Genomic DNA, 21719 nt, shown 5'->3' with positions numbered 1-21719 from the left:
TTTTAAAGGAAGTGGTTTTGTGTTTTGGACTTTAAATAAACTGTGTTCTGTAGATAATTTCTTAATTTCAGTCAAATGTCTCATTGTTAGGTAGTGTGGTGCCCAGTCCTGGAGGGTCTGTAACAGGCATGGTTCCCATATTGCTTGATTGGTAGAGGTTTTAAAACATAGGGTTTTTTGGTTTTTTTCCTTTTTCTTGTCCTTCAGTGTTAGAATTTAAACCCAGAGCTTCACATATTGCTCAACCACTTAGCTACATCCCCAGCTCCAAAGTATACATTCTTCCTATCTACTGAGCCGAAATTGTGATTCCAGTCATGCTTAAGATTGGACAAGTTTGAGAAACACTGCGTTCATCTTTTGAAGTTGTGTGGTCTATATTTGCCATACAGTAAAAGTGGAACTTATAGTTTGTGTCTAATTCTGTACATTTTGGTTTTTATATGTGTGGATATATAATTATATGTGTGGGTATAGGTCAGAAGTGGGTGTCAGTTCCCATGTTACTGGGACTACTGTGGTTGTAAGACAACGTGTGGGTGGTAGAATTGAGCTGGAGCTCAATTGGGAGGTCACCAGTGCACTTAGCCACTGACCCATCTCTCCATCTCTCTACACTTGGGTTTATATTATTCAGCTTTAAAGTTCTGAGTTGAAGTCATTTCATGTAAGATCAAACAATGGCTTTAGAAAACAGTAAAATTTTAATATCACTTAGACTTTTGTCTCTTGCAACACCAAATGGAAGTACCCTGGGTAGAGCTTTGAAAATACAACCAATTTCCCTGCAGTAGGGGGTAAACCCATTCAGATGATGCTCAAACTTTGGTGGGTACAGTTTCCTAATTCTTCCCAATTTCTGAGAGCTGCAGAACCTGCTGACCACTCACCTCTTCCCATAAGCATTGAGGTTCAAGGTAGCAAGTTGATTCGAATTTGAGAAATTTCTCCTCTAGAAAGCAAAGCTGCCGTGATCCAGCCTCCACATCTGCAAATCTCACTTACCTCTGTTGATGATTAAGGGGTAGCTTGCTAGGCACCGTTGTCAGTTAGGTGTTGATACTGTAGTGCCTGACAGCTCCTAGTGGTCAGAATAGATGGGAAGCCTCTACTTGGAAAATGTTTATTTTTCTTTGACCTTGGTGAAAGTAGAGTTGGACACTTCTGCACCGAGTAATATTCTGACACCTCTAAGGCATGTTCCCCTGAGGTCAGTTGTTGACTTGGTAAATAATACTAATCAGATCATGACCTATTTGGCTATGGGTAAAAGGTCAATCAATAGTGGCCAACAAGTCTTTATGCAAAAAAAGTCTAATTCCAGCCAGTGTCTGGAATCCAACCTCTTCATAGTGCTGAGATCCCAAGGAAGACATCAAGCTAGATAACTTAACTGCTTTCCTTTCACTCCACCTTCATTCAAGGGATTGCTTTTGAGGTACTGTGCATGTTAGCTGAAGCTCCAGGGCTATACTTACTTGTACATAGGGCCCAGCCAACCAGATAAATATCCACATGTGCCTTAAATATGCCCTTAAACCATTCTCAAATGAAAGTAAGAGCACAGACTGTTAGGTATGTGAGATGGTCTAGACCTGATTAGGAAAGAAATGAATAAAGCTTAGAAGATAAATTTCAAAATATGCCTTTGCTGATTATTACTGTGAATTGACCAAAAGTCTTATCTAAGCAGTTAACTGTAAAGATGTTTTCCTTTCAACCTCCTTCATTGCCTTTGGAGTTATAGGGCATCCTCTTAGTCCAAGACTTCAGTTTCACCAAACATATCTGCCTAATTTCCTATAACCTCACTTGTTGATAGAGCATCCCTACACACTTACTGCTTACACTGTCTTTGAGAACTGGGGTACCACCCCCATACAACTTGTCTTCCTACTAAGCCTCCTTTATTGTCACTATATTCTTGGTAGCTGTGGCCCATCTGTAATGGCTAATCCTGATTGTCACTTTAACTGTATTTACAATGAACTACAATCCAGAGTTGGAGGGCACACTTGTGATCCCGATTGTGAGGCTAGAAGACCCGAGTTTCTGACCTGGATCCTGGCATGGAGATCTTGAGGCATAGTGACCATGAAAAGCTTAGGCCCAAGCAAGGTACATACCTTTAATCTCAGGATACTGCAGCAAGGAGATTCAGGATCAGCCTGGAACACATCTTAATCTGGGCTACACCTGCTAGAGGCCTACATGGGACACTGGAAAAAGGAAGATTCATTCTTCTTCGCCTGCCTGCACATTCGTCAGAACCTACTTCTACAGAAGACCAGCTGAAACACCTAGCCTCATGGGATTGCCACATGAAGCTGCCTCCAACTTAATCGTGGCTTACAGAGTATCCCTAGCCATTATCTGGGTTACACTTCCTGCATAACTGCAAGCTCTTGAAGGCAGAAGCAGATTCAGCGCCCCCATCCTGGTTCAGGCCTTCATAGCAGGTACATTAGCCTTGAAGTTGCTTTGTAATCTGTCAGCACCCAGATTGATGTTTCAAGTTTAGGTCCAGTATTTTTTTCCTCAGAGTATACGTCACTGCTAGCTATATAAGAGTGGTTCCATACAATTTTTGTTAAATGGATTTGAGAACTGAGAAAGTAAGAGCGCTGAGGAGGTGCATCTCAACAGTATCTCTTAGTTCTGCCTATTGGGTTTGCAATTAAGAATTTGTTGCTACGAGAAGAGAGTGGTAGGAAAGAGAAAAGCTCAAAAGGTTGTTTATGAAGCCAAGAATAGACCATGCAAGTTTAAGATCTAGCAGGGAGCTGTGTTAGTGACAACTGGCTGGAGGCAGACACACCCCAGCAATGCAGCCTAGACCTGAATAGCCCAGGTGACCAGGATAACTTACTTTGCTCCAGGGAAGTCATTTCTCTTCCTACTGTGGCCAGCCACCAGCCAACACGGTGGCAGGCACTCCTTACGGAGCCTGGGTGGTACCAGTGAGAACTTGGAAAACGAAGTAAACACTTGAGTTTGATTGTCAAGGGCTAGAGAGATGGTTCACTGGGTCAGAGCTTGTAATGTTCCTGACAGGACTCCCAGCTCCCATGTTGGATCACAACTGCCTAGAACTCCAGCTCAGGGGATCTGATGCCCTCTTCTGAGTTCGATAGGGACCAGCATATGTGTGCACATTCACACATACACAGAGAATTTTAAAATAATAGAACTCTAAAGAACAAACTAAAGTGTGGTAAAGGCAAATGGAAACTGGCCTGGACCAAAATGTGCTTTCCTGGGAGAAAAGCCTCACCTGTGTGGGAGAGAGAGCTTTGCTGAGAGTTAGAGGAGTCAAGTCCCACATAAGAAAGTTCTTGAAGAGGCGTTGTGTAAGCCTGGAAAGTGCATAGGCCCGGGAGTGAGCCTGCTGCTTTCCAGTGAGGGAATGTCATCTCCGTACATAATTTCCTTACATAAAGTAACAATCTGAACACCCTTTGGAGTTGAACTGATAGTCCCAATATGAAACATAGCCTCTGACTTCCCTTGGGTTACCTGATGGTAAGCAGTGGCGCCTGGTGATAGCAGTAGATATTAAGTTCAGCAAGCAGACCTGAGGCGCAGTTTCCACGCTGTATTCTCAGTGCTGGGATGGCGAGGTGCTTGGAAGGCCTACATCTGAACTCGACAACCCATGTAGTCACCACTCTAGCCTACTGAACTTTGGGCTAGTGAGAGGCCCCAACCAGAAATGTGGGTGGTACTTGAGGGACAACCCCTGTAATAGATAAGTGTTGTCAACTTAATAGAATCTAGAATTAACTGACGACATGCTTCTGGCCATGTGTGTGGTGGATTGCCTTGGTTACTTTTTTTTTTTTTTTTTTTGCTGTGGAATGATTCATCTGGACTTGGTGGGACCATCCCTGGGACAGATCCGGGTCTGTATAAAGTGGAGAGAAGGTGAACTCATCAGCAGTGTATTCACAGCTAGTTTTCTGATTGTTGTGTGACCAGCTGCTTCAAACTCTTGCCACCTTGCCTTCCCCACTGTGATGGACTGTATTCTTGAGTTATCCGCCAAAATAAATCATTTCTCCACTAAGTTACTTTTGTCTGAGTATTTTATCACAAAGGAAAGAAACTCAGAAGAAAAGAAACTCTGAAAAAATGTCCTATGGCACACACAAACTCTCTCTCTCTCTCTCTCTCTCTCTCTATATATATATATATATATATATATATATATATGTGTGTGTGTGTGTGTGTGTGTGTGTGTGTGTGTGTGTGTGTATGTATAATCTTATAATTTATTTGACATCTGAAAAGTCATAGTTGTGGTTTCCTGAAATTGCATAATGGTGAGTCTAATTGAGATACCAGAATTGAGACTGAGAAATTAAATTGTGAGATCACATAACAGCGTGAGTTTGGTATCTCTCGTTAACCCTCAGACTTACTTGCATCATCTCAGTTGATCTCACAACTTCACAACCCAACTTTGTTGAGTGGTTAGGAGGACTAAACTGACTCTTCTAAAGCCAGTGAATACTTCGTCAGTCGTAAATTTAAAAAATAAAATAAAAAACTCAAATTCAAATAGCAATCTCTGAACAGGCAGAATCCAGTTCACTGAGATGTAGTCTGGATGCTTCATTTTGTATGTTGGTTTGGTTGGGCTGCAAGGCACAGTTTGGTTGAACAGATGTTATGAAAGCTATTTGTAGACATGATTACCATGCAGAGTCAGCAGATTTACCAACAGATCACCTGTTTCATGTGCTCAGACTGCTGTCAAATCTACCGAAGACCTTCCCAACAGTTCAGCGTAGAGCCAGCCTGTCTGGGGCTTCCTGGAAAAATCTGTAGATTTTTGGACTCAAAATTGCAGCATCACCTCCTACCTGAATATCTAGTCAGCCAGCTCTGCAGATTTCATAACTCACAACAGTGTAAGCCAAATCTAAATTTATACACGCCCCTCTCCCTCTTTTTCTCTCTCTTTCATTCCCCCTTGTAGTTGCCCAAATATAGGAATATTTCTTAATTATTAGTATCGCTTAAATTTTTTTGCTTCATTTTTGTTATTAGATAATGTGCTATCCAGAGTCACATTAACCTGACAAACTACAGTCACCTGAGAGGATTAAAAAAAAAAAAAAAATGCCTCTAAGATCAGGCTGGAGGCAAGCCTGTAGGGCATTTTCTTAATTAGTGATTGATGAGGGAGGGCCCAGCCCATTGTGGGTGGTCTCTCCCCTGGGCTGGTAGTCTTAGGTTCTATAAGAAAGGCTGAGCATTCACAAGGAGCAAGCCAGTAAGCAGCACTGCTCATTGGCCTCTGCACCTGCTCCTGTCTCCAGGTTCCTACCCTGTTTGAGTTCCTGTTCTCAGTAGTAAACCTCCCCAACTTGCCAAGGTTATGGTGTTTCATTACAGCAATAGAAACCTAGCCAAGACAGGTAACAAATCTCTTTGGTTTAGATCAGTACTTGATCTGCTAGGGCCACATGGGTTTCAGTTTTTGAACTCTGAATTACATCTCGGCTCTGGGACACCACATTGCCAGTATGCCTGCAATCTTCCAATAAAAGCATCTTGTCCCTGAAGCAAGGCATGACATTGGCCAGAGAGGAAGATGAAACTCCTGACCACAGTGACCAGAGTCAGTCTGACATTTACAATGAAGAGCGTCATCTACGACTGTGTTCCAAATCATTTGTGTTGATCCCAATAATGATTTTTTTGAAAAAGCATCTAGCCTCAGATGTAACATGAAGCCATTCTCTTTGGAGGAGGAAAGCACAAGAATTGGAATTTACTGCTCCAAGTTTCTTATTTCTCTCCCAAGATGACTGTCATTTTTAGTTTATGTGAATATATCTGACCTTTTTTCTTTAAAGGTTCAGACTCATATAACTTGGGCCATGCCTGAAGAGTAAGGTGTAAAACCTAGACTAACTGCTTGGGTTAGAACCTGGCTCTGCTATTCTATGTATGACTTTGAGCAGGAGACTTACATTAACATGTGAACCTGATTAATTCATAAGGCAGATCTTTGGGTTCCTAGAGCTCATCATGCAAAGCAGCCAGAACAGTGTCTGGCATATAGCCAACACTATGAAGCACTACCTATGATTATTACTCCTTCCTTTTTTCTAGCACAAAAGGCCTACTAGGTTATAAGCCCCTTGAATCAGTAATGTCCTGTAGCTTCTGTTCCATACTGTCACCTGATGGTAAAGCCATTTCCTTCCAACTTCGTCTCATTCTCCACAAAGTGCTTCCAATACTACCTAGAAGAAATTGCTACCCAAAAATCTTACCTCTTTTAATTTAGAATTCAATGGATAAAAGGATCTGAGGGAAAGGAGTGTTTGGGAAAGTAAAGTTGGGAAGAAGAGGTAGTGTGAGAAGGGCATATGATCAGGAGGGAGGCAGTGGTGGATGGATATGATAAAAATATATTTATAAATAATAAAATATTTAATAAAATAATTAAAATATCATTTTTAAATGTTTGAAAACATTTCTCAACATAGTCTCCATTGGGCACAGGTGAGAAGCTCCTCAGAGGCCTCTGTTGGTCTTTGAGTCTTACATATTTGAGGACAATGGCTCACAAAGGATGAAGAACCTTCTGGCAAAGTTACCTTCCTTCCCTTCCTTGCCTTGGTCCACTGCTGCCTCACTGTAAAGAAAATTACAAGTGTGTTTAAAACTCAAGTATGCCTTGTATTCAAAGGTGATGTTTTGTACTGTGGATTTGCCCTCTGAGATTTCCAGTAGAGGGGTTTCCTCTGGCTACAGCTCTTCACCCACAGGGAACTGAAAGTTGTCCAGATTGAAGACTGTTCAGAAGACCAGATGACAGGTGTGCAGAGGGACAGATGGCTGAGCAGTTAGTGAGCAGTGTGCTGCTCTCACTGAAGGCACCCATGTCTGTTAGCTCACAACTACCTGTACCTTCAGCTTCAGGGAATCCAGTGCCTCTGGTCTCTGGGTGCACACACATATATAGACAACCAAAAATAACAAAAAGAAATCTTAGAAACAGAAAGACAACCAAAAGGGAAGAATGATGTGGAAAGGGTGTTAGGCTTCTTCTGTTTCCTCTAGTTTGAGAGGTGCCTTCTCTGGGCCTCCACCCCCCAAGCCCAGTGCCCCTTGCTTGCCTTGGCCAGTGTGCCAACAGCGGTATTGTCACCTGCATGGGCCAGCTTTCTTCCTCCCCTTTCAAGGTATAAATGGGATCCTGTCTTTGTAGGTGCTGTGTCTGAATGTTTGTGTCCCTCTGGTTGGGAGTCACCAGGCCATAAAGGTTCTGCCCATTCGATGGGGTTGGTGCTATATAGAAGGGCTTGAAGGGATTGAGTTAACATTTGCTGTGAGGATGACCGGACCTGCCCTCTGAAGAAGTCCCTTCACAAGATACCAACCTGGCAGCACTTTGGCCTTGAACTTCCCACCTCTAGAATAATAAATTAAGAAAATAAATTTCACTCATGTATGAAATACTCCATCTCTGATGTTTGGCTGGAATGGCACAGACATTATCTCTAGCCCCTCAGACTGGAACTAGTTCATAGATGAACAGCTGAGCTGAATTAACTCTGTCCCGAAGCCACACTTACAACTTACACCTCAGATTAACCCAGAAACACAGCAATCCTTGACATTGTTCCAAGAGGCAGCCAACCTGAGGCCTAGACCCCTCCAGCCTGTGCAGCCCCACCTTAATAAGGCTAAGTCAGAGCTCATGGGTGTGGGTACTTTAGGAACTAGGGATAAGAAGCTGCCTGAGGCACCTGGGCATGGTGCCATCCACCATGCTGAAGGATCATTCCTACCAGATGGTCTGCAAGCTGGTATTTCTTCCCAGTCACACGGCTGAGCTGATGAAATTGTGTTCCAGAGGTTATAAGAGAAAAGTTGCTGGCATTCGTATCTGCAAGAGCCAGTGTCTTGTTTCTGCTTATGTGGCAAAGGTTTTCACAATCAGCCCTCTGCAGAAGAGTACACACGGCTTGTATGGCCAGCACAGTGGGAGACAGCACTGTCAGGCAGAGAACAAGGAGTTCAGAAGGAATACCACCAGTCAGCACTCGGGCGGGGCACTCAGAGGCCGGCCAGCACTCTCGCTGCCCTGGAAGGAAGGAAGAATAGAAACCAGGGCCTGGTGAGGGTTTCCACATGCATCCCAAGGTCAAATGACTGGGTGTTTGTTCCACCAATCACAGTAAAGGAGCAAGACAGACCATCCCAGGTGCCCGGCCAGCCAGGTACCCGACCTTATAGTGAACAGGAGGAAAACGTAACAGGACCATGACACGTGTGTCACTTGCTCTCACGGAGTCCTGCTCTTATTTGCTAGTTCAGACAGGTGACAGAAAGGTCAACATCAGGCAAAACCATCATCTCTTAGACCGGATCCCAGGGAACTTCAGAGTCCTGAGGGCTGCGGGGGTGATCTGAGTTGTTTGCAAAGCAGAAAGTGGGGTGCTTCTAAAAGAAAGAAGCTAAACGAGGTTTTTCTTATTTCCAAAAAAAAAAAAAAAAAAAAAAGTCCCATTCTGTGGATTCTGTCCCCTAATTGTACTGCTTTGTCTGCCTCAGTGGGAGAGGATGGACCCAGTCCTGCAGTGACCAGATGGGAAGAGAGGATAGGGGAGGAGTCCTGTGGGGGGAGTTCCTGAGAGTGTGTGTGTGTGGTGGTGGAGGCGGGTCCTAAGAGGAGAAAGGCTGTGATCAGGACATAAACATGTATAAATAACTTAATTAATGGAAATAATGGGACAAGGTATCTGTTGTCCAGGCTGTCCTTGAGGTCAGAATCCTCCTGCTTCACTCTTTCCAGTAGCTAGGTTCACACACAGCCCTGCCCCAACAGGCCAACATTCAAAAAGCACTTTTCAAGTAAGCTCCTGTTTCTGTCTTTACTGACAGGAGGTAGGGTTGGCCTTCACTGGCTGCCACCAACAAGACAAACTGTACCATCCCCAACAAGACAAACTGTACCATCCCCAACAAGACAAACTGTACCATCCCCAACAAGACAAAGTGTACCATCCCCAACAAAGCTTATAGGCATCGCCAATTCAGTGTATATTACAAATTCCAGTTCTGTCCCACCACACATCACAGGCATGGTAAATAAGGATGGACATTTCAAACATTCTTGCAGGCCCTGTCTGGTGGTCCACGCTTGAATCTCAGTATTCAGAGGAGGCTGAGGCTGGATGGATGAGTTAGTTCAAGGCCAGCTTTCCTGCACACTGCCTTCATTTCTAACTGTTGATTGAACCACCAGCGCTGCGTCTGCACCGTGGTTCAGCTTAGCTCTCTAACTAAGCCCACGCTGAAGGAAAAAAAGCCCTGAAAAGGAAGAACGTGTCTGCTCCTAGGCATGGTGGAGGAGGAGGTTGGTTGTAGATGAAAGGGAGAACACAGCCAGTGGCAGGGACTTCTGGGTCCAGAGTGAACGGGACCCAGAGCTGGGCCATGCGAGGGGTGGGGGGAGGGGAGAGCTACAAAGTAAAGGGTAGAAGAAACAGGCAAGTAACTAAAATGGATGGATTGTATAGGGAAGGACAGCCGGGGAAAGAGCAGCCCAGCCCCTGAGCGGAAGTTTTGGGTGGAGGACACAGTATGCCAATCCTGCACTGTAACACATAGGGACTGAGGGATGCTGGGAAAACCTGGCAGCCAGGTCCTCTTTGATATGTTACATAGGTACCCCAGTTAGCTATTTTTTCATGGATCTGGGATCTGACACACACAAAGAAGGGAAATTATTACAGACGTGTTTCCACTGGGGCTCTAAGTTTGCTTTCTATTGCTGTGCTAAAGAACATGACCCAAAACAACTTGAAGAGGAGAGGATTTCTTGGCCTCCCACTTCCACACCAGTCGGTCACTGAGGAAAGTAAGGGCAGGAAGTTAAGCAGAGACCATGGGAGAAGGCTGCTTAATGGTTGCTCACCAAGTCTTGTACAACCTAGGGCCACCTGCCCACAGTGAGCTGGACCCTCAAACATTAGACATTAATCAAGAAAATGTCCCACAGGCCAAGCTGATGGAGGCATTTTGTCGTCTCCTCCCAGAGGATTCTAGCTTGTGCCAAGTTGACCAAAACCCAACCAGGACAGCCCTATGCTATTAAAGCTCGTGCTCTTAGGCTGGGAAGGTAGACCCACGGATAAAACTACTTGCAGGCAAGCCCGATGACCTTAGTTTTATCCTGGGAGTCCATGGTAGGAGAGAACCAACGCTGAGAGTTGTTCTCTGACCTCATGAGCATGTTGTGAACATGAGTATGGCTCTCGTGGGCACTCCCCACCCACCATGTACACGCGAATATGCATGCACACACACAAGTGCACACTTTATCCTCTTTGTCTTCTTATGCAAAACGTCACAACCTCTTTAAGGGATCCAAACTGGGTTTCTAACTGGGCATCCATCAGCCTGTAGAAATAGCACAGACTGACTCCCCAGGGCCTGAGAGACACTGTGTGTCCTCTGGGGATCAAGCTTAGAGAGAACTGAGCACTTGGTTTAATGTGTCCTTTGCCTATTGAGCTGGTACACAGAGTAGGCCTGAGAGACGGAGAGCCTTCCCCTTTACTATAATTAAACATGGCTCAATGATGAATTCTTAGCTCCCTTTCATAGGGATTAAAATGGCCCAGGCCCTCCTCACATCAAGCGATGAAATCTGTTTCCCCACCCTGGGGAGTCTGCCTGGCCCTGGGACCTGCTGTGATTGACCTGTGTGCTGTAACAAAAAAGCCCAGGAGTCAATCTTCTGTCCTTGGCCTCTTGAGAGACAGCAAAGCTTCTGCTCCTGGAAGTATCTCCCATGTGTGAAAGTCTTACAGGGACAGAGAAGCCCAGCCTATCCATGTCACTGGACATATGACAGATACCTTGAGTATCCAGCCTGGGCAGTCCCAAGTGACCACAAGCTGGAGAACAAGCACACCTACATAAACAAAGAACAAATGAACGCAGTGCCTTGTTACTGACTTTTGGGGGAGGTTCACTCTGCAAAAATACTAAGCAACACTCCTGATGTTTGAAAACATGATGTTAATTCCGGGAAGTGAGTCTCACTTAAATTAGGTCCATCCAACAGTAGCCATTCAAACCTCACTGCCATCATGATGAGGAAATCGAGGAAATCGAGGCAGGAGGAGCTCGAAGCAGCTGGAGAGATGGTGATGGATCTGCAGTCGGGAGCAGGATGCTGAGACAACTCAGAGTTTTAGAGCACTGGCTGCTCTTCCAGAGGACCTAGGTTTAGTTCCCAGGACTGATGTGGTAGCCAAAAACCCTCTGTAACTCCAGTTCCAGGGTATCTGATTGCCTCTTCTGGTCTCTGCAGGCAAAGGTGGTGCACAGATATACACGCAGGCAAAACACACACACACACACACACAGAATGTTTATGGTTTTTTTTTTTAAAGCAGAGCAATGAATGAATACATCCATACTGGGGCTCCACTGGTTTTCTTATAATTATGTGGTTCTGATCTTCTGCCCAGGGAAATGATGCATCCAGAGTGGGAGGGGCTTCATATATCAATCGATTTAATTACAATAATTCCTCACAGATATTCTCAGAGGCCCTTCTCCCAGGTGATCCTAGATCTCATCGTGTTGTGAATGAACACTACATTCCTTTTTCTATTGCTGCTGTAAAACATCACAACCCAAGCAACTTTTAAAAAGAAGTGCTTAATTTGGTTTAGGGTTTCAGGGACTTAGAGCTCATGATGGCAGAGCAAAGGTATGGTGGCAAGGACAGCTGAGAGCTCACATCTTGATCTACAAGTAGGAGGGAGGGAGGGAGAGAGAGGGAGGGAGGGAGGGAAGGAGGGAGGGAGGGAGGGAGGGGAGAGACTGGAGATGGCTTGAGTCTTGAGAAACCCCAAAGCCCTCACCCAGTGACACACCTCTTCGACACCAGGACTCCTGCTCTTTCCCACACAGTTGCACCCATTCGGGACCAAATGCTCATCTCTAAGAGTCTATGGAGACCGTCCTCACTGAAACCACCACGAACAAGATCTCTCAGCTTCACCATGACACCCAGCCTGCTCCTGCTTCTCAGGGTCTGCCCTTGGTTGTTTCTAAGCCTTCTGAGAACACATGACATCCCCAAGCTTGGTAGCGTTCTTCGTGAGTTTCCTGAGTATCAGAAGAGCTTTGAGGGGCTTGCCACCTCCCAAGGCAGCCACAACCCTTTGTCCACCCCTTTGACCCATCCTTTGGCATCCCAGCCAACAGCCATCACACGGTTCTCTCTCTCTCTCTCTCTCTCTCTCTCTCTCTCTCTCTCTCTCTCTCTCTCTCTCTCTCTCTCTCTCTCTCTCTCTCTCTCTCCCAGCCCAGCAAGCTTTCGGATACAGTCAGGTAACTGAGAGCAAGACCATGTGTTTGGACCATTAACATGTTGTTCCACACCTAAGGTTTAGACTGGGATTCACCTCAATACTGCTCAAATGATCCCAGGGCTTATAATTTAAAATTTCTATTCTAGGTCTACTATTTGTCTTGTTTCAAAACTTGGAATTCCCACTTTCTGGACTTTGCATGCATTATATGTGGACACGTGCATGTGAGCACACAGAGGCTAGAGGTCAACCTTCATTGCCCTAGTTTTTGGAGTCAGGTATCCTCCTTGGCCTGGAACTTGCCAGGGAGGTTAGGCTGCCTCGCCAGTGAGCCCCAGGGACCTGCTTGTCTCTGCCTACTCAGTGTTGGGATTACACCATGCCTGGATTGTGAGTGGCAGGGGGCGGGGGTCTGGCATCATGCTTGCACAAGCATTTCCTGAGTGAACCGTCTCTCCAGCTCTGTTTGTGCATTCTGAATTTGTATGGTTCTCCTGTGCACATAGTCGGTGAAGAGTTGTTATGCCCTGCTCACGGCTGTTTCTGCTAGGCTTTTCTTTGGCTACTCTGTATCTAATGCTCTGTCTAATTGCTACAGGATACTATTAGATAACCACATTTGGGGAAGGGGTCATTCTCTCACGTAGCTCCACTACCTTCAAACTGTAGAAGGATCTTAAACCCCTGTTCCCTCTAGTCTCCACTCCCAAGACTGAGGTGCGGGACAGCCGGAACTGGCTCCGATTGGGGGTGGGAGTGGGGGCTGGGCCTGCGAAGAGGCTGGGTCTATGGAGTTCCCAGGCTTGGACACCCAGGCACCGCAGGAAATCTTAGAAGATCTGAGAATGGAATCTGGGCCCTCAGGCTGGACGTAGATAGGGTGAGGTGGGATGAAGGGGGGTGGGAGGCTCCAGCTGCTCCCACCGTAATTGTCCTTGGCTTGACAGCGGTAGGCTTGACGTCGGCCGTGGCTGGGAGTGTAGAGAAGCCTCCTAGGAGAGACTAGGTGGCGGCTCCATAGGCAAAGGCCTTCCCCCTGGCTACCCACGGCACATTCTGATAAAAAGAGGCAGCTCATGGTTTTAAGGCATTTATTGTCATGGCAGAAAGTGAATGTGTAGATCGATTACCATCCCCCCTCACCTCCCCCTTCTCAGAGTGGACCTGAGATTAAATACCTTTTGCAGGGAGGAGTGTCTGGGAAGGAAAGCTTATTGGCTAAGCCCCTCCCCCCTCCCCAGGCCTCTATGTACCTCGTTAGCATGGAGCTCTGCCTTGATTCTACATGACCACTGGTCACATCTTTTTCTACATGTGGGGATCTTAGGGCATTGCCCTTACATGGCTGATGGCCACAAATCTATGAGGAGCTGTGGCTAGTGACAGGGGTCTGGTGCCCGGGAGCCAGCGAAGCTCCTACCGTCCATTCAGAGTCGCTGGAGCTTCTAGCCTCAGTCAACCAAGGTCCATTGCCCGCCCCCCTCGCCCCATTGCCACATTTGGTTCTCTTTCTCCATGGTCCTAGAGTTCTGCAAACACTAATTCCTTCTTCTTGATCTCATTATAAACCAAACAATTTTCATAACTGCTCCTCTAAAAGAAAATGAGAATTACCAATTCTGGTAAAATTTTTAAAAAAAAATTTTTTTAAAAAGGAATTTACCCTTCTAGATAGGCACACCATTAGGTGGGACTCAGACGTATGGTCGTTTTAAACACGGGACTTTAGTGTTCTGTAGGATTTCACTGTTGCTGATTTTGTGAGAAGGTCAGTCTGTAAACCAAGCTACCCCAGAACTCCGTGGCCCAGGCTGGCCCTGAACTTGCAGCGCTTCTTCTTCCGCCTTCCAAGCACTAGGGTCAAAGGCATGAACCACACCTGGCTTTTGTTTTGTCTTTAAACAAGTGTAAACACGATTTTTTTTTCCCTCACAATGTATCAATAAGCCAACAAATAAAGGAAAACAATTGTCTAAGCTAATTTTAGTGTCTCCTGGCTTCCTCCGCCCTAAACATTGACTCTCATTTCCCGGTTCCTGAGGCTAGTGAACAAATCCGAGTCCTAAACAAGTCCTTGATACAGCCAAGCTATATTTGCAAATTTGGGATCTGGGGAAAACCAGTGAATGAGAGGTCAGCAAACACTAGAGACGGGCCTTAAAGCAGGTTGCTGAGCCCAGAACCCTCTGTCTGTCCCTGGACTGCTGAGCTTGCACCAACACGGCCAGCTTTCCTTTGACTTTTAACAGATGGTCAAGTATTTCATCCCCACTCGGCTTTCCATGTTCCTAACGTACATTTCCTCACGTCTGTGGAAACCCTTTGTGTGTATTTGATAGAGTTGGCCCTACTGTTGTTGAGCTACACTTCTCGATACATTCCGGAGAGTGACCTCTTATCAGAACAACTTGACAATGTTTTCTACGGTGTGTGCCTTTTTGTTTGTTTGTTTTCCTTTCATTTTCTCCATGGTGTCCTCTGATGCCCAGGTGTTGTTTGTATCTTGAACCTCAACAGCCTCAGATGTTTGAGCACGTCTTTCCCAGACAGTGGCACTGTTCTGGAAGACTCCGGGTCCTGAGAAGGTGGGTCTAGCAGGCAGAGGCAGGTCACCAGGGAAGGCCTTTGAAGGCTACATACTGCCCCGGATTTGGGCCTTACTCTGCTTACTGGTTCTCTGAAACATGAACTGCACACCCTCCCCGGCATGTTCCTACACACCTGAACTGAGCTGTGAGCTCAGGAGCGTGACCCACAGAACACAATTTGACGCTAGACCGCTGTAATAACAAGAGGTTTCATCTTAATTCCATACGTATGGGGTTGCTCATCCTCGAAGAGAGAGTCAACCTCCGAACTCAAGAAGCACACATCTTTTATTCTATACAGCTGGCAGATTTCAGCAACAGAGTGATTGGTTTACACTCATTGGTGGACCTTAGGACAAAGGATTAGGCATTGGCTAGCCCCACTCAAGGGGCTGTTCTTGGCTCAGTTAGTCATTTTTTCATCTCGCCCTGTGCTTGGCCTTGGGGAAAGGGCCAAGTTGAAAGTCTCCATGGGGGGTGGGGGGGGGACTGGGTGGTCAGGCAGGGTCAGGCTGACTCCTGATGGGCTTTCTTGGAATTTATCACCAGGAGAGGTAGAGGGTCTTTTTCCGAGAATTGTTTTGTCTTAACTCAGCTTAGTCAGCATAGCCTGACCTATCTATTAAAACGTTGTTTTTACATTTTCAGAACCTTGTTTACACATTTCAAAACTGTGAGGGGTTTAGGCTGATGATGACGTATATTTGGACTTTTTTTTATGAGACCTGTGGCTGTCAGCCAGTAAATTCTGTCCTTGTTTACTTTCTCAAAAATGGGTGTTTTGGAAAAGTCTCAGAGCCCCTAAAAACTTTATTTTTTATATCTCATTCTGACACACTGTCCACACCATGATGAATTGAAACTCTGGTGAGCCAAAGCCATCCTTTCTTCCGTTTTCCCACTCAGTTAGCCGTGGTGCCGTGGCTAACACATCACTCACAATTTTGGTGAAGTAAACTTACTGATGTTTTTCCTTCTGCTGCCCCTGCTTTTGTTAAGATACTACCATCAAATCTAAGGTCACACAGATTTTTCTTACTCTTCATTCCAAGAGCTCTATAGTGTTAGTTCTTTAGGTCTTTACTGCATGCATTTTGAGATAATTTTGTGCCTTCTGTCAAATGTCCAGCCTCATTCTTTTGCCCACAGACCTGCTTCCCAGGCACCATTCTGTGAAATGACTGTTGTTTCCCTATCGGACTGTCTTGGTACTGCCATCAGAACTCATTGTGCATGTAGAGGTTGGCTTCTGGCTGACTGTGCTTATCTGAATGTATGTCAGGCCCACAGTTTCAATTGCTGTACTGTGGTGGTTTGAGTATGTTTGGCCCAGGTTGTGGTACTATTTGGAGGTGTGGCCTTGTTAGAGTAAGTGTATTACTGTGGGTGTAGGCCTTAAGACCCTTAGCCAAGCTGACTGGAAGCCAGTCTTCCACTAGTAGCCTTCAGATGAAGATGTGGAACTCTCAGCTCTGCCTGCATCATGTCTGCCAAAATGCCATTATGCTCCCACCTTGATGATAATGGACTGAACCTCTGACCCTGTAAGCCAGCCCCAATTAGATGTTGTCCTTTGTAAGACTTGCCTTGGTCACGGTGTCTGTTCACAGTAGTAAAACCCTAACTAAGACATATAACATTATAAGTTTTGAACTTAAGAGTGCATGTCAACTATGTTTATTTTCAATTTTTAGGTCATTTTATGCAGCTAGACTTGACACTGCAAACACATGCAAAAGAAAAAGGTGAAGCCTCCAAACTCATGTTTTCTTGTTGAATTTTTTAATGTATTCATTTTTTATACATGGCTGGTTTATCTGTATGTATGTATGTCTATATACCATGTACCTGCAATGTCCAAAAGGGCCAAAAGAGATCAGAGGGGTCCCAGGGACTACATTTACAAATAAAGACTTGCCACATGGAAGCTAAGATTCAAACCCAGGTCCTCTGACAGGAGTCAGTGTGATCTTAACCACTGAGCCATCCCTCTAACCCTGAGCTTGCCCCTTTTGAAAGAGCTGGTCATGTCTATTCTCAGAGTGATCCACACTGCACTCCTGGAAGAGTAAGGTAGCTATGCAATATAGTCATGGACAAGTGGGCATGGTTAGGGATGTGTGAAAATTCATCAAAATCCATACTGTAATACAATAGTTTATCAACCTGTGGGTCATGACCTCCTTGAGGTCTTATATCAGATACCCTGCATACACTATGATGTATAACAGTAGCAAAATTACAGTTATGAAGCAACAACAAAAATAACTGTATGGTTTGGGGTCACCACAACAGGAGCTGGGTTAAAGGGCCACAGCATTAGGAAAGATGAGAATCACAGCCAGCAAAGAGAGTTGGAGAGACCATGACACTAACAAGAGATCTAGCTAGCCATGTGTATGAGTCAGGGTTGCACTGCTGTGAAGAGACACCATGACCATGGCAACTTTTATAAACGCCAACATTTAATTGGGGCTGGCTTACAGGTTCAGAAGTTCAGTCCATTATCATCATGGCCAGAAGCATGGCAGCATCCAGGCAGACATGGTGCTGGAGAAGGAGCTGAGCGTTCTACATCTTGATCTGAAGGTACGCAGGCAAAAGGAAACCGTCTTCCATAGGCAGTCAGGAGAAGACTGTCATCTACACTGGGCAGAGGCTGAGCATAGGAGGAGAGCTCAAACCCACCCCTACAGTGACACACTTCCTCCAACAAGGCCACACCCACTCCAACAAGGCCACACCCACTCCAACAAGGCCACACTCACTCCAACAAGGCCACACCCACTTTAACAAGGTCACAGTCCCTAGTAGTGTTAGTCTCCATGGGGGCCATACCATGATAGTACATGCCTGTAATCCTAGAACTCGGGAGCTAATAAGGTAGGAGGATTGTGAGTTGGAGGTAGCCTGGGATAGACAGAGATAACTGTCTCAAAAAAAAAAAAAAAATCCAAAGCAGAAAATGAGGAAATTAGTAAAAGTCCCAATTCTTCACCGAAAAGCAACAGGCTTGGGTCTGGAGAGACAGCTCTTTCAGTAAAGTCCTTACTGCAAAAGCTCGAGGACCTGAGTTCAGAATCCTAGCAGCCATGTAAAAAGGCAGACACAGATTGCATCTGTTACCCTAACTCTGCAGAGGTGAAGACTGGGAGATCCCGGGAGCTTGCCGGCTAGCTGGTGTGGCTACATCAGTTCCTGGTCCAGTGAAAGAGACCGACAGAGGAAGATATCCAACATCCATATCTACCTCCACACACGCATCATGTGTGCATGCACACATACCCTAGTGTGCAAATGAACATGTGCATCCATGAGTACACACACACACACACACACACAGAGAGAGAGAGAGAGAGAGAGAGAAAGAGAGAGCGCTCAATGTGTCTGCTAGCTAGCTCTCTGAAGATGCTCTCCATTTCATGATCTATATACATGTGGGTTATACACAACTGACACCAAGCATGTGTGTGACAGTCCTCGCACCACTGGGACACTTGCTAACCTAGAAGTTGTTATCATCCGCATGACTGTTGATCTTCCATCGCTCCAGCGTCATGAAGCATTTCTGGTCAGCACTTTGATGACCATTAAATAGGATTTCTAGTCGTGGAAGTTCATAAATCCTCCAAGCTGATTGCTAAGAGTTTTGGCTGACAGTTTCTTACACAATCAGCTCAGGTGGATAAGAAGAAGCCACTCTGTCACTGCTTTCATTCTTGTCACACAGCCAAGAGAGGACCCGGGAGAAGCTGGGAAGTCTGAGGGAGAGGAATCGCCTGGTCATCTGGGGAAAGGTCCTTTTTCTCTCCTGAACGTGTGAAGAAGCAGATTGACCCATTCATTTACCAGGTGCTGATGTGTGGCTGGTGACACCTCCCAATAGGAGGTCCTTTAAAAATAATCAGGCTGGGCAGTGGTGGCGCATACCTTTAATCCCAGCAGCCCCAGCAGCAGAGGCTGGCAGATCTCTATGAGTTCTAGGCCAGCCTGGTCTACAGAGCTAGTTCCAAGACAGCCAGGGACATACAAAGAAACCCAGTTTCAAAAACAAAACAAACAAACAAACACCCAAACCAAGCCAAAAACAAATTTCAATCAGCCCAAACAACAAACACCACCCCAATGGGCTGTTGGCCTCAGAGCAATTGTGAGGGCTCCTGACAAGTCATGCTGGACCTCTCGATAGGATTTCACCACCCACAGAAGTACAGAGAAATTTCTTCATCTCTGCCTGTTAATTAAGGAAGACAGATGGCCCTGTGATTATTCAACCATATGTAGGTCATGACTAGATGAATTAATAAGCAACTTAATTCTTAGCCGCCTTCATGAGCTTCTGGGCGTCCACGAACAAACAATTGTAGCATCCTGGGAAAGCGGCTGAGCAGGCAGAGGGACTACATTCTCTACATCTCCCTCTAACATACCTAACGCCCCATGGCCCAGGAAGGAACATCTTTGCCTCTCTATCCCATGCTGCCTGCTACATAACACTTGGGATATTAAAATGAGTCAGTGGCCAGAGAGACGGCTCAGCAGTGAGGAGCACTGGCTGCTCTTCCAGAGGTCCCGAGTTCAAATCCCAGCAACCACATGGTGGCTCACAACTATTTGTAATGGGATCCGATTCTCTCTTCCGGTGTGTCTGAAGACAGCTACAGTATACTTAGATATGATAAATAAATAAATCTTTTAAAAAGTCAAAAGTTGCACATTTTAGTTGTCCACTTATAAACTGCATAATCGCAACTAGCAGGGCTTCTCTTGGTCTCTCTCTCTCTCTCTCTCTCTCTCTCTCTCTCTCTCTCTCTCTCTCTCTCTCTCCCCCACCTCATTTTCTTTCCTGTCTTTATGTTAAGCTTCCCTTAATTGGTCACCTAAAAACAACAGAAGTCCCAGAGCCACAACACCTAAAACAAACAAATTAAACAAGCAAAAAACTCAACCCCTAACACAAAGACAGCATAAAGGAACTGAACCAAATCCCAAAAATCGCTCAAGGAACAGGAAACTGTGGTAGCTGGAACTGCTGGAGGCCCATTCAAAACAGAGACCCAGAGCTAATTCTTGCCTTGTTTTTAACTTTATTTTTGACAGGTCTTGGGATGTAGCAAGGCTGGCTTTGAAGTCATGGAAGGCAGGAAGATGTGCTAGACACAAAGGGGGCAGGAGTAAACCCCTCTGAGGACACAGCTGAGACAGGGCATGATGCGGAGTGGATGAGGCTCAGCAAGAGGAGTCCTGCGTGGGCTGCAAGGCTGCACTTAGTGGGACTCCAGCTGAATTCCACAGGATAGATACACACACCCACCCCTCTTGCTGTCTTCTGGGACAAGAGTCTCTCCCAGCATTGTCTGCCCTGTGTCTTTTATTACCTCACATGTCCTTGAGAAGATTTTTTCTATACCCACAGCTTAGTTCTCTTCTGTCTGTGGGAAGCTTTTCTTTCATTTTTAAAGGCATGAAATCTGATTAACGTTTACATGAGTAGGTACTTTTTTCACTTCCTAGAAGTACCAACAGTTTTTTAATACCAAAGCCAGTTACTGTCAGATAAAACTTTATGTGTATTGGGGTGGCCTCTTATGGACATGGTGCTTCTCAACTCTCAAGTCCCCTCTTTGTTACTGCGCTACAGTGTCTAAAGAACTCGAGCACTATTTAGAAATAATATCTTTGGTAAACAGACAGTGAAAAGGATGACATAAGAATTTCCAGGAATCAAAAGTTATTTGATACGATCTGATTAAAACATGTTTTCACCACCACCCCCTTGTTAAATAACATAGTAACCACAAGCCAGACATACTCGAAGCTTCCTCCTCCACTGAGATACTCATGAAGAGAAACTCATTAGGTCTTCAGGTTTGGGGGCAGCCCACCTCTGTGGGGCTTGAACACTGTCAGAAAAGCAGCTTCAAGAAAGCAGAAGATGTAGAAGTGGGCCAGTTTAGAACATCCAGTCCATAGAATTTGTCTACAAAGTTTTATGCTGCCTTGGGAAGACCCTCCACTTAAAACGCTCTGTTAAAAAGCTGACGTGACAACTAACGCTATGCTGCCTGGCATTTGCAGTCCCCCTGCCTCAGCCCTGAGTCCGCAGATTAAAACACGCCAGTACTACATGATGGGAGGGTTGTGTTATATTGATATTCTCTCTCTTCACCCCCCCCAGCTCTCCTTTCTCCATTCCTTCGTGTCTGTGTGTGTGAGTGTGTGTGTATATGTGAGTGTGTGTGTGTGTGTGTGTGTGTGAGTGGGCGTGTGTGTGTGTGTGTGTGTGTGTGAGTGTGTGTGTGTGTGTGTGTGTGTGTGAGAGGGCGTGTGTGTGTGTGTGTGTGTGTGTGTGTGAGTGTGTGTGCACGTCCTCAGGCGCATGCATGCCATGGCTTGCATGTGCCAGTCAGAGAGCAACATGCAAAGGGTCAGTTCTCTCCATTCACCATGTGGGCTCCAGGGATTGAACCCAGGATGTCAGGCTCTGGCTAGCACCTTTACACACCGAGCTAGCTCACTGGCCCCCAGATGGGGATTTTGAGGTATTATGATGTCTTCCTTTGGCCCTTAACCAACTTTAACAGTAGCTGGTTTCCAGCACGGAAGTTGTTTTTTATCCTCTGGTATCTAGGTTCTGGTTTGAGGATTCTCCAAAGACAATATCACAAGTGTGTCACACAAAACTTAAAAAACCCACACTGTTGGCACTGCTTGCAATAGGCAGCCTGAGTCTCGTGAGCGCCTGGCTGACTGAATTTCCACAGACATACCG

Source organism: Micromys minutus (assembly GCF_963924665.1).
Source record: "Micromys minutus genome assembly, chromosome: 15".
NCBI classification, from domain to species: Eukaryota; Metazoa; Chordata; class Mammalia; order Rodentia; family Muridae; genus Micromys; species Micromys minutus.
This window is presented reverse-complemented; position numbering follows the sequence as displayed.